We start from the raw sequence: 12,053 nt of genomic DNA on the forward strand, positions 1-12,053 counted from the left end.
TCTGGGTCCATACAGTATCCCTTTATTGTAGTTGTTTTGGTGAGTATAGTCAGTCCCTGCAGGTGAGATGATGTCCACGGGCACCAACTTACTTCAAGGGTTTAAAAAGTTAAGCAACAGTTTAACAACCATGTGTAGAGTCTGGCAACTTATTGCTCTGACCATCTCCTTCTGCCTCAGTCAAAGGCTGGAATCAGGAAGGACAAGGGCACTTCAGAGCTGACAGGCTCATATGACCAGTAGCTCCCCATTCACAAAACAACTTGGATAAAATAAGTTCCAACAAACCACTTGATATTTAAAATGACACTATAAGCTCCCAAACCCCACTGTCTTGCGGGATCTTCCATAGACTTCAAAGCTGTAAAGGCTCTCCTGTGCAAGAGTGCAGCAGTTAAATTAGCTTTTGGCACTCTGAAGAGTACTGGTCATAAGAAAATGGCGGCGTCCGTGAGGGAGTAAGTAACTCTCACCTTTACCTCACTGGACCCCCCAGTAGTTATGTCACCTTCTAAAGTTGTTTTAGTGCTTAGAGTATCCATTTTAATTGCAGTTGAATGGTATGAAGATGCAGCCCAAGACTCCAGTATAAAAGAGAACCAAGGGGCAATTGCCTTTCTGATCCCCCAGTCCTCCCATGATACCATAAATCTATCTGCAGCACAAATGGATAATGCCGCTGTCTACCTCACACTATGACTATACCCTTTCTGCAGCATGCATGGACAAAAACCGTCTGCAGCACACTTGGCACAGACATTTATTTACAGCACACATGGGCCATACTACTATTTGCAGCAAACTTGGACCATACCACAGCCTGCAGCACATGTTTTACCATTCACACTCTGCAGTACTCATGGTCTGCAGCACACTTTGGCCATATCACCCCTTGCAGCACACTTGGACCATGCCACTGCTGGCAGCACACTTGGACCATACCACATTCAGCGACAAATATGACAGACCTGCTGCAGCACACATGGACCATACTATACCCCTCTGTGCATCACACATGGACCATGCTACTGTCCGCAGTTCTCTGCATGCCCATTGCTCACCTTTGCACAGCATCTCCCGGAGATCCTGTTCAGGAGAGCAGAGCTTGCAGTGCCCACTCTCTAGCAGAGGGAGGACGGGCCGGGGTAGCACAGGGTGGGGCTTTGCCTGCTTCTCTTCCTCAGCTCCCAGTAAGCCAATCGCGCAGTGGAGGTGTGGGCTGCACTGGGAGGTTGGGCGCTGTGTCTGGAGCAGGAGGCCCCTCTCCACTGCCTCTCATTGGGCTCATTCTGGCAGGGATTTACTGGAGTAGCTGCGCACGTCGACCGAACCGCTGTCCAACCCCCCCATTTCAGCGATCCATAAGGTAAAAAGGCAAAAGCTTTCTAAACCAGTGTCCCCCTCCCAGCCTGCTGCTTTAAATGTATGCTTTCATGAGATAAAGTAATAACCTAGACATCACTACTAACCAGAACACAAAGTTGGGATGGATTGGTAAGGCTGGCCAAAAGACAGAGTCCCAGTTGATGTACGACTACAACTCCCATGATCCTTGGCCATCACGGGGCTTGTAGTTGTATAATAGCTAGGAATTTATCTTTTGTCCAGCCCTGCATGGAAGCCTTTCCTGCCTGGTGGGTGAGGGCACAGGGAGGCTGCTTCCAGTAAAGGGAATCAAAGTTTATTAGTCCAGGCTGTTCAGTTTACCAGTGAAATCCCCTAAAATTACAGGGGGTTTTATTTCTTCCTAAAATCATTTTCCAGCATCAACAAAAATGAAGAACAGCTTCAAATCTCTTCACTTTATTTTGTAGTCCACACTGTACTGAGGATGTGTTGTCCAGAATGCCTCTTCTTTCTTACGTGATACAATGTTTCTGAAGATTCTAATTTATAGCAGAGAGTGTTCTGTTCTTCGCGTGACTCCCTCAGTATTTATGTTTAAACGGAGCCATCGTCTGCTGTGTGAGGGCTAGTGAGTTAGATTAAGTTAGCTCTGCTAGAGTGTGCATTGCAGACGATTTATTTAGGGTTATGGAGAGTGCTTGATTAATATGTGTGATGGGCACTGGGAGGAATGAGATCCAACAAGATTGTTTGTTAGTAAGCGCCCTCCATCATACCCTAGCATTCCAGGAAGGCTCTCTCCTCTGCCTCTATCCCTCAGTCTTACTGCAGTTTTCTGACACTTTTCCATTTGGGTGAGGTTCGCTGATTGTGTTGAGCCTGCCAAATCCAGCTGTGCTGTGCACACATACAAACACACATACACAAACAGACACCGGGCTGGGGAGTTAACTCCATTTTAATGCCACCTCTTAGATCATTATTTTAATGGCTGCAGCTCTGTAAATCTGCATGGGTTTATAATCACAGCTCTAAAACTGCACTCTAGGGGGGAAAAAGTGGTCTCACTTTTAGGAAGCCATTACCCTGTGCTTGTATTGATTATTATCCATCACCAGCACCAGAGGTTACCACAACACATATGTTGCTCAGTGATGTTGCAGTCACAACAAATAAAGTAACCACCGTCACTTATTGATAATAATAATACAAATTTTAAATAAAATAACTTTAGTGTCTGAACCTATTCAGTCCAGATGTCCAGACCCAAAAGTGGCATTTCTAAATTTGTTGCAGTAGGCATTGGGTTATAAGAAGCAAGGAAGGATGACATTTCTTAGCTGTTCCACTGTCAATACTTCCAATTAACCTCTGGGAAGACTTGTGGGAAAACAAACATAAGAGTTTGTGTAGTGAGGAGGCACAGAAATGTGTGCCCTGGGGCAGGCTTAGGGAAGAGACTACAGATGAAGGAAAGTTCTTGTGCAGCACGTACTGTCTGCCACAGAATTTTGCCAGATGTCACTCAGGTGAAGCCACAAACCTCCTCCCAGTGAGAAAAAAAAAGCCCAAAGAATCTGAAGCCTCTAGCTATCTGAAAAGACAGTTCATATGTCTGGATCCAGGGGGCACATTGGAGAACCACTGCTCACTTTCCACTTCTTCTGAGAGGAAATTCAATGGAATGTTGCCTTTTTTAAAATCGAATTTAGTATTCTTCTGTACATTGTTTAAGAAAAGTCACTTTTTTTTCTGTGCAAATAAATATTTACAATACAGATCTTTAATGAGACATACAGTGGTTACTTACTCAGTAAAAGTGCCTTTTTAGAAAAGGGATGTCACTTCCTATTTTGGATGGTGGAAAATGATTGTCTTGTCTAAGGGTCACTGAGATCACTGAAATGGGAACTTTTAATACCAGTATTATTTCATTGACTGATATATTCCATTTAGTAGGGACTTCATAGAATCTTACGGTATTTTTGGAGCATATTACTGATCTTAACATGTTTTCAGACATGATTTATGGAACACATGCTAAGTAATTTAGACCAGTTTGTATAATCTGATTTTATATGACTTTCTGATTTAATTTTATTTATTTTTATAGAAACTAAATGTTCTGTTTACAAGCATAAAAACTAATTTAGGGGCTTGGGTAGATTATGAATAAACAACACATTCACAAAAGGCAATTGTGTAAAATTAGCTTCAGCATTGCTAAAGGTGGTATTTAAAATATTTTAAGATTGAAATTCTGAAACAAGCATGCTATGGTGAAAAAAAAACACTTCATAAACTATAAATTTTAACAGGATTTGACACAGGAATTCAGGTGTTAGACTATTTGTACAGGCATAGCTTATGGCTATCATATATCAAATAGTTTTCCAATAGATTTCCCTCCCCCCTCTTTGTGGCATAGCTGTTTCAACTACTTATGTTATTTAAAAATATATATATATATATATGTGTATATATATATATATTTTTATATTATTTATTTATATTATTTATTTACGTATTTGTTACTGTATACTCTGTCAGCTCTCATAGACAGAAGTTATATATGAAGATGTTTCCTATGAAGTATAAAGAAAAGACTATAGGTATACATATGTAATGTGCCACCTACAGGATGGAATGTTGCTATGCCTTTGATGTAGTTGACAAACAGCTGTTATTTAAGATTACAGTTACTGTAATTATACTGGCATAGACACCTAGATATAAACGTATACGTTTATTTCTAACTAATTTAAATGTGATTTTGGTTTAAATCTTATCCAGTAGATTATTTTAAATATTTTGTTTACCTTTTATTAAAGTTTTTTTTTTTTTATGGGATTTGAGCTTTTATGATCAATGAGGTTACTAGTAATTAAACCTTTTCTTCATATTTACACCTTTTATAAATCCATTAGTTTAAATTATTTTTTTTTTTTGTGCTTATAATATTGTAATTTGTTTAAAAAAAATTAAATCCTTGTATGCAAGAGGGTGTGCAAAGGTGGGATAAAGTTGTGTTTTTGCTTGAAAGCTATAGGCACACCTCTCACTGCTTTCTGTGAGTCTGACACTAATTGTTCCCTTTAAGTCTGACACTTTGAAAAAAGTTTGTATTATTGGAATCTAAGCAAATCTGGATCTCATGGGTATCCTGAATGGGTGAAACGTTGTCGTTTTGTTCCATCTGAGTAATTCTTGAAAACGTAGGCTACTCTAGGTAAGCAGTGGCTAATCTTGGCATCCCAAATATTTGTGAACTACATTTCACACTATTCTCAACCATCTGCATGTTTGTTCTCCATCAATATGATACCACAAAGCATAATTTCTCGAAACATTCCGAAAAAAAGAAGATCCCCTAGTATGTATTTAAACATGCTTGTGATTTGCTAGGATCTGTTCTCATTTATTTCACAATTGGTAATTCTGATCATTGCCTGGACTAAGGTGTTTGTGCTATTCTTGGGTAACTATGAATGTATAAAGCAGATATGTGGATTTGTACTACGTGACGACATGTTGCTCTGAGAATGCTTTCTAGACAGAAGACATCCTCTTGTAGACAGGTCAGATGGCCTGGCAATCATGTAGGGTGAGTGGTTAACTCCATTCAAATGCAGCATGTGTGTGCATTTGCCACAACACAAAGAGAGTACAAATAACTCAATCAATATCAGTGATACAGTGAGCATCTTACCTGTATTATACTCTATGTTAGGTCTTCTTTTTAAGAACCATGTAAAAGGATTTATTCACAAAGTAGCAGGTTGTGGCAACTTGATATCTAGCTTATAAAGATTAAAATAAGACAACCTTTTCAGAGACGTGTTGTATTCTGTAGAATTGGAGAATATTTTCCTGTGGCTTCTATTTTGATTTAAATTTTGCATCTTGGTTTTCACAAATGGGAAGGCTTGGCCTACAGTTGTGGGAGGGGCATGGTCCTCTATTTAAGCCCACTACTCACCTCCACCTGTCCCGTTCATTCCTTACCATTTCTTGACCCCACCCTCCTCTCCCTTAATACCTTTCTTTTACTCCTTTCTGGGTGGGCCCTCTTTATTTACAGGCCTACTGCTACGTCAGTTCCGGCACACCTCAACCGACTTGCCCTCTTCTTACACCTTCATACTCTCCTTACTCTTTTACCTCGGCTCTTATGCCCCTATCACAACTTGCTGTTCATTGCATAGACCACATTGTGTATTTTGCATCTATGTGGGCGATTAGTATAATGTCTTATAAAAGTTTTTTGTTTATTGTGATAGTTTCAGTGTGATCTTCCCATGCAGAGTTTAATGATCCCAAAACAGCAGATCATCCAAACCATCAAAAATGTGTCCTTTATCAACTAATTAGTCATTCACTTTGTTTTGGCCACAAACAGTTTGTCTTGTCACACGTCATTCAACGATGATATATTTATTGAATAAAACTAACTGGAAGGCTGTGCAGGTATCCACCACATTTTCTGCAATGGACTATTTTCCCTTTTTTTTTTTTTCCAGTTTACCACAGCACACAATTAACCAAAGTATTATGTGCTTGTTCTTAAAAAAGCACAAAATTTACATTGACATGTAAAATAAGTTCCAAGTTGAAAGTGTAAGCATAGGAAGACTGATTTATATTATGAATATCTTTCTTAAAGGAACACTATAGCCACCTAAATTACTTTAGCTAAATAAAGCAGTTTTAGTGTATAGATCATTCCCCTGCAATTTCACTGCTCAATTCACTGTCATTTAGGAGTTAAACCCTTTGTTTCTGTTTATGCAGCCCTAGCCACACCTCCCCTGGCTATGATTGACAGAGCCTGCATGAAAAAAAAACTGGTTTCACTTTCAAACAGATGTAGTTTACCTTAAATAATTGTATCTAAATCTCTAAATTGAACTTTAATCACATACAGGAGGCTCTTGCAGGGTCTAGCAAGCTATTAACATAGAAGGGGATAAGAAAATCTTAATTAAACAGAACTTGCAATAAAGAAAGCCTAAATAGGGCTCTCTTTACAGGAAGTGTTTATGGAAGGCTGTGCAAGTCACATGCAGGGAGGTGTGTCTAGGGTTCATAAACAAAGGGATTTAACTCCTAAATGGCAGAGGATTGATCAGTGTGGCTGCAGGGGCATGTTCTATACACCAAAACTGCTTCATTAAGCTAAAGTTGTTCAGGTGACTATAGTGTCCCTTTAACATTAAAAAAAATCTAAAACAGACTTTGGAAGTCAAAAATTAAACCACCTTATTATCTACTCTCATTGGTAACAATATTAAAAGCAGATATTTTTGACGTTACCAGTTTACACCAGTAACGTTATTCCCTAAACTCCAAGTGTTAATGGATTAATTCCAAATGGTAAAACTGAGACACAAATAGCCAAGCTATGACTATAGCTGATTTGTAGAGTTGTCCTCACTTATTTTTACAATTGTAAGCAACGTATTGTAGGAAGCAAAACCTCTGTTTTGGCATCTGGAATTATTCGGCAATAATATGGAGTTTTGTGAATAGCCTTGTAATTGTTTAAAACATATAGTAAGGTTTCCTACCACCGCGGTACAGATATCTTGCAGCAGATATTTTTCGACTAGCAAGCATAATAGAAGAGTCTCTTGAATTAATCTTTCCTTTGTACTGGCATTTATTGCCATACCTATTCTGGAATTATGTTTACCAATGACCTAACCTCAATGGCAGTCGGTCCTAACTGCATCATCATGGCATACCAACAACAGTCAAGATTTTGTCTTGAACAGAATTGGGAAAGGCCTTAATTCTGGACTGTTTGTGTGCCTTGAGGGATAAGTTTTGGAATCACTTTTCTAGGTTATGTGTAATCTTGGATTAACTTGGAACACCTAGACTAGTAAATCCTCAAGAGGAAAATACTAGATATTTTAACTTGGACACATATAAGTAGTCAAGAAATCTATATTGCAAAAAACAGCTATATATTTTTAGAAAGATTTTAATCGGATTATAGTCAGATGATAGTGAATTTTATTATTCAAATAAATTGATCTTAGTAGTACACACATTTCTCAAACTGGAGTCATGGTCTAGTTTTTAGCAGACATGGTCACACATTTCTTCTTGGCAGTCAGTCTTGCTCTATCTATAGCAAGATAGAATGGAGAAGAGGGTATCCACACGTAATCCACACAGCCGTGTCCTCAGTCCAGAGGCAACCATACTCTTCCAATACAAAAAAGCGGTGGCTCATCTGAAGGCCTGAATTCTTAATGTAAGCAAGCTCAGGAACCCATGGAAAGGTAGAGTCTGTGCTGGGCGGAGCTAGAGGAGAGACGCAGGGGAAAAGAAGCCATTGTCTAGACATATTTTAACTAAGGCTATCACTCTCTTTATATCATGTGCAGAGAGCTTCAATATCACAAGTTGTATTTGCGACCTAGTGGAAGGGTAAATAAACCATTCCGCTTTATATTCATAATATTGTAAAGCACTACGGAATCTGTTGGCGCTATATAAATGGCAATAATGATAATAATAATAATATCCTTGATATTATTTGCTGAACGCCATAGAAGGGATTTTTATTGTTTGGCTCTCAAAGCATGCTTTATAGCCAAGATATTCCATGTCATTAATTTTCTTTAAAAAAAAAAAAAAAAAAAGTTTTACAATGTCCTCACATGACTTGTATTCTCAGATTAAAGTTCATATGTATCTGTGTATTATAAAAATACTTGAGTTTTTACAATATGTGAGAAAAATGTGATACGCCCTGTATTTCGCTTTTAAAAATGATGAATTTATAAAACATGTATATTTTCAGTAAAAGCAATTGTCTGTATTATATAAAGTCCCAAAGTGCATGATCTTGCCTCGTGATATCATAAAACAAAATGCTGTCCAAACATATCCTTTAATTTAATCTACAGAGACCAAACTCTCCAAACCACACATACCTATAATTTGTACACTCCTCATTACACTATGCTAGCCACTACCATTTCCTCTATGCAACATATATTCAACTATCCTACTGCTGTACATGCACATACAGTGCTCACTGTCCACTGTTGTACGTTGTAAAGTGTAAATCCCAACTACCTTACCCTTATATCCCTAGTTGATTTTTACACCATGCACACAAGTCTGCTATGGCACTGTTCTCCTGCAAATTTGAATTACATTACTAGGCAGATATTCTCAGTATAGAAAATATAGAGAGATATTCTCACTGGACACCATGTAGGGGTTGGATTAAAAAATACAAAAGTTGCAACCTTATGTGTAGAGGGAAATATATCTTTGATCAGGTGCCAAAATGTTTGCTCCAGCTTTACTGGAATTAAATCTGCTGCATACGTGATTGGCCTTTCTAATCATAAATTCTTCAGCAGAATACCTTTTGTCAATCACAGAAAATTATAAATACAATGATCTTAGCAGGTGATTAAAAAGGGTAAAATCTCCACCCGAACAATGGAGACAAGGGGACCACCCACAGCACAACACCTAGAACCATATCCCTAAGGGCCTCTGACACAGAAACACCCAGGTGCCCACACACACCCTACTGCCTGAACCGCTAGGAAACGGTACACTAAAAGCAACAAAGATGAGGAAACCCGAGCAACGATCGCAGAACGCCACCACACATTACCGCTACCCAAAAGACACACTCCCATAAGCCTCAGCACATGGGTAGCACCCTACCTCTTACCCCACTAATCCCCCCCCTTCACTGCCTTCCCTGATCCCCTATTAGAACTTGTTCCCCTACCACACAATGGAAAGGCAACTCTCCTTCCTCCCCTCTCCTGAATAACCCCCCACCCCCTGATAAAAGTGTCCCACTTCTCCTTTTGTAGTACAGAGAAACAACGCAGGCATGTCAACTCTTTGTGTAAACGATAAAAATATATGTATCTAAACTCGTATCTGTCTACAATGCATCATGATATACGAAATATCGGTACCTATGTCAACAGATGAACACGCATGCATAATGCCTTGTATTAATTGACACCAATGGAATTGTACTTTCCCTGACATGTACCCACCTCCCTCTCTTTCTTCTGTAATCTTTATTTGCGTAACACTCAAAACTGACATTATATAAATAAAGAATTTATTTAAAAAAAAAAAAAAGGTAAAATCTTGAACGTAGCCATGAGAGGGAATGGTGATAAAAGAGACTGAGGTGGGTTGGTATGTGCGTGTAACTGACCCAAAAAATAGAATCACTTTTTCAATATAATACATTAGGGCGATATGGAACCAGCTGGTGGCAGTTCAAATATATTAGTTTTGGTAGACTTCACGCTTACATATCGTTTGTGGCAGTAACACCCCTCATACTTGCATTCCTCCTATTCTACAATATGCATCACTGCCACCCACGCTGTAGCAGGCCCCTTCCATCCAGAATTCATGATCTTTAGAATTGATACAATTGGCAGTCTGGTTAGCATTAACAAAGGTTATAAAATGACAGGTTATTATTTTGGATGATACAATGAGACATAAACACTACATTTCTACATTCATTTCTCCTGGTTTACTATTATTGATGACATTATAATAATGATATATTACAGAATTATTCTGAAATGTATACATTTTGTACACATTGTGAAAATCAATTTTGTAATTTAGAACATCTGCATCCTCTATACTGCACACAAGGGTTTTTCTTTTCGTTTTGCAATAAATATTCAAACCTACAATGACAACACTGGGACAATGCATGCAGTTCGTGACTTATAATTGATTTTGGAGCTGGACATTGATTACATTTTGATTGACATGTTGGATTTAAAAAAAAAATCAGTTCACTCACAAGATTGCCAGTGAGGTATGCCATGTGTATTTATCTTTCTTTGATACTGACCACAATGCTTTAGATTTGTCTTGACATGCTCATTAACCACATGCAAATGCAAAACAAAAACATGTTTGTACATTTTGTTTTCTTTTTTCTTATTAATGCCAAATCTTCCAATGTTCCACTACAGCAGGCTTCCCCAAACTCCGGCTCTCCAGATGTTGCTGAACTACAACTCCCATGATTCTCAGCCTATCTATTTCTTTCATAGAATCATGGGAGTTGTAGTTCAGCAACATCTGGAGGGCCGGAGTTTGGGGAAGCCTGCACTACAGCATACAATTCCTACCAAGACAATTAGTTGCGATATAGTTTAACTCAATCAAGTTTTACTGACCGTTTTCACCATGAGAAACTGAAATTAATCTAATAGTGATTATACTGCAGAATTTGTAAAACAATATGCTCATTCTATAAATAGTGTCATCATACTCAAACTAATAAATACAAAGGTGTTCTTTCTCTTTTTTTTTTTTTTGTATTAAAACACTAAAAACTCAACATGTATTGCACTACCTATTTGTTTTAGATAAGATCATTTTTGAGATATGTTATTAGCTTTTATGTGCCCCTGAAGGCATGTAAGGCATTCTATGATAATGAGATGCTGTGTTGGCCAAAAATGTTCTTACCCTGAGGGATGTTAAAAAAAAAAAAAAAGCAAATGATGCATGCAGGATTGTTTTAAGACAGCAGCTACATTTAGAGTACATGACTTAGAATCACGTTGACAGGTCCATTTTAAGCGTGTCATATTATCAGAAAAGCAAACAATTTATATTTTGATTGGGATGGTGGGACATTCTGTTGGAAATAATTCTGTTTAATAATTCGACCAACCTTTTATTACATTTAAAGAATACAGTAAGATGATGTTTGATTTTATATACCGTAATATTTTATGCAGTCACAAATTCATTGCTTGCAGCTGCATTGCAGAAGTCATAGTAACAAATTCATAATGCCAAACATCTGAAAATTCCTATTCAGAATTACACAATTACAGCAAGAGATTATGAATGCTTAATTTATACCTTCCTGTTTGCAGAGAAATTATGAATGAAGAATTCCTTAAGGTTAATGTATCGGTCACTAGGGTCCTTCTTGTTGCAGCTGCATCTTAAGTGGATGATTATCCTGTTAGAATTGTCAGGTACAATAATTAAAAATAGAAGATATTATAAAGTAACTTTATGGCATTGTAATAAGGTGGTAAGTGTCATAATGGGTCACTTATTAAAATACAACATGTAAACACAAGTGGAAAGTACTGTGAAAACCCTAGTATCTAAGACATTACATTTTTTTATCTACAAATTGACCAGTGAGTTGATTGGTGTACGTATAACCATAGTAAAAGAAAACAAAGCTCTTGTATTGTGTTTAATCATGGTATTTTCAACTTGAAGGTATTAACTACCCATTTTGATTGTCATAAATATTAAACACTTAAAGGGACACTTTAAGTACCACAACTTCTAAACTGCTGGGATAGGACCAGCATTCTCAACCTATTACTGTCACTTTGACTGCCGTTCAGAATGCATGGAATTGATCTTGGTAATGTGAAAGTGTAAATTCTAGATTATCAATGTCGTTTAGAAGAGATGGGTTATGATTGCAGGGGGGAGACACTTTGTTTGCCAATCTATTCCTAAGCATTGACAAAAAATGCGTGATTCAGCATCCACAGATTTTATACTCCATAACTACTAGGCAGAATTGTAGTAATTATGGTGTTTGAAGTGCCCATTAGAAAATGCATATATATTATAAAAGCATCTTTTAAAAAAAAAAAAAATGATCATTTATTGCTAATACTTCTTCGTTTTGC

The 12,053-nt window shown here is 37.7% G+C and overlaps 1 protein-coding gene across 2 annotated transcripts in view; it reads left to right on the forward strand.

Annotated features, from left to right (window-relative positions):
• The first annotated feature begins 1,224 nt into the window (after nt 1-1,224).
• FNDC3B (fibronectin type III domain containing 3B) overlaps nt 1,225-12,053 on the forward strand; it is a 296,429-nt gene continuing 285,600 nt past the window's right edge. For both annotated transcript variants that reach the window (XM_063442678.1, XM_063442679.1), the window contains exon 1: nt 1,225-1,366. The gene's annotated coding sequence lies outside the window, so the exon portion shown is untranslated. The remainder of the gene's footprint in view (nt 1,367-12,053) is intronic.

Source organism: Pelobates fuscus, chromosome 2 (genome assembly GCF_036172605.1).
Source record: "Pelobates fuscus isolate aPelFus1 chromosome 2, aPelFus1.pri, whole genome shotgun sequence".
In the NCBI taxonomy this organism is placed as follows: Eukaryota; Metazoa; Chordata; class Amphibia; order Anura; family Pelobatidae; genus Pelobates; species Pelobates fuscus.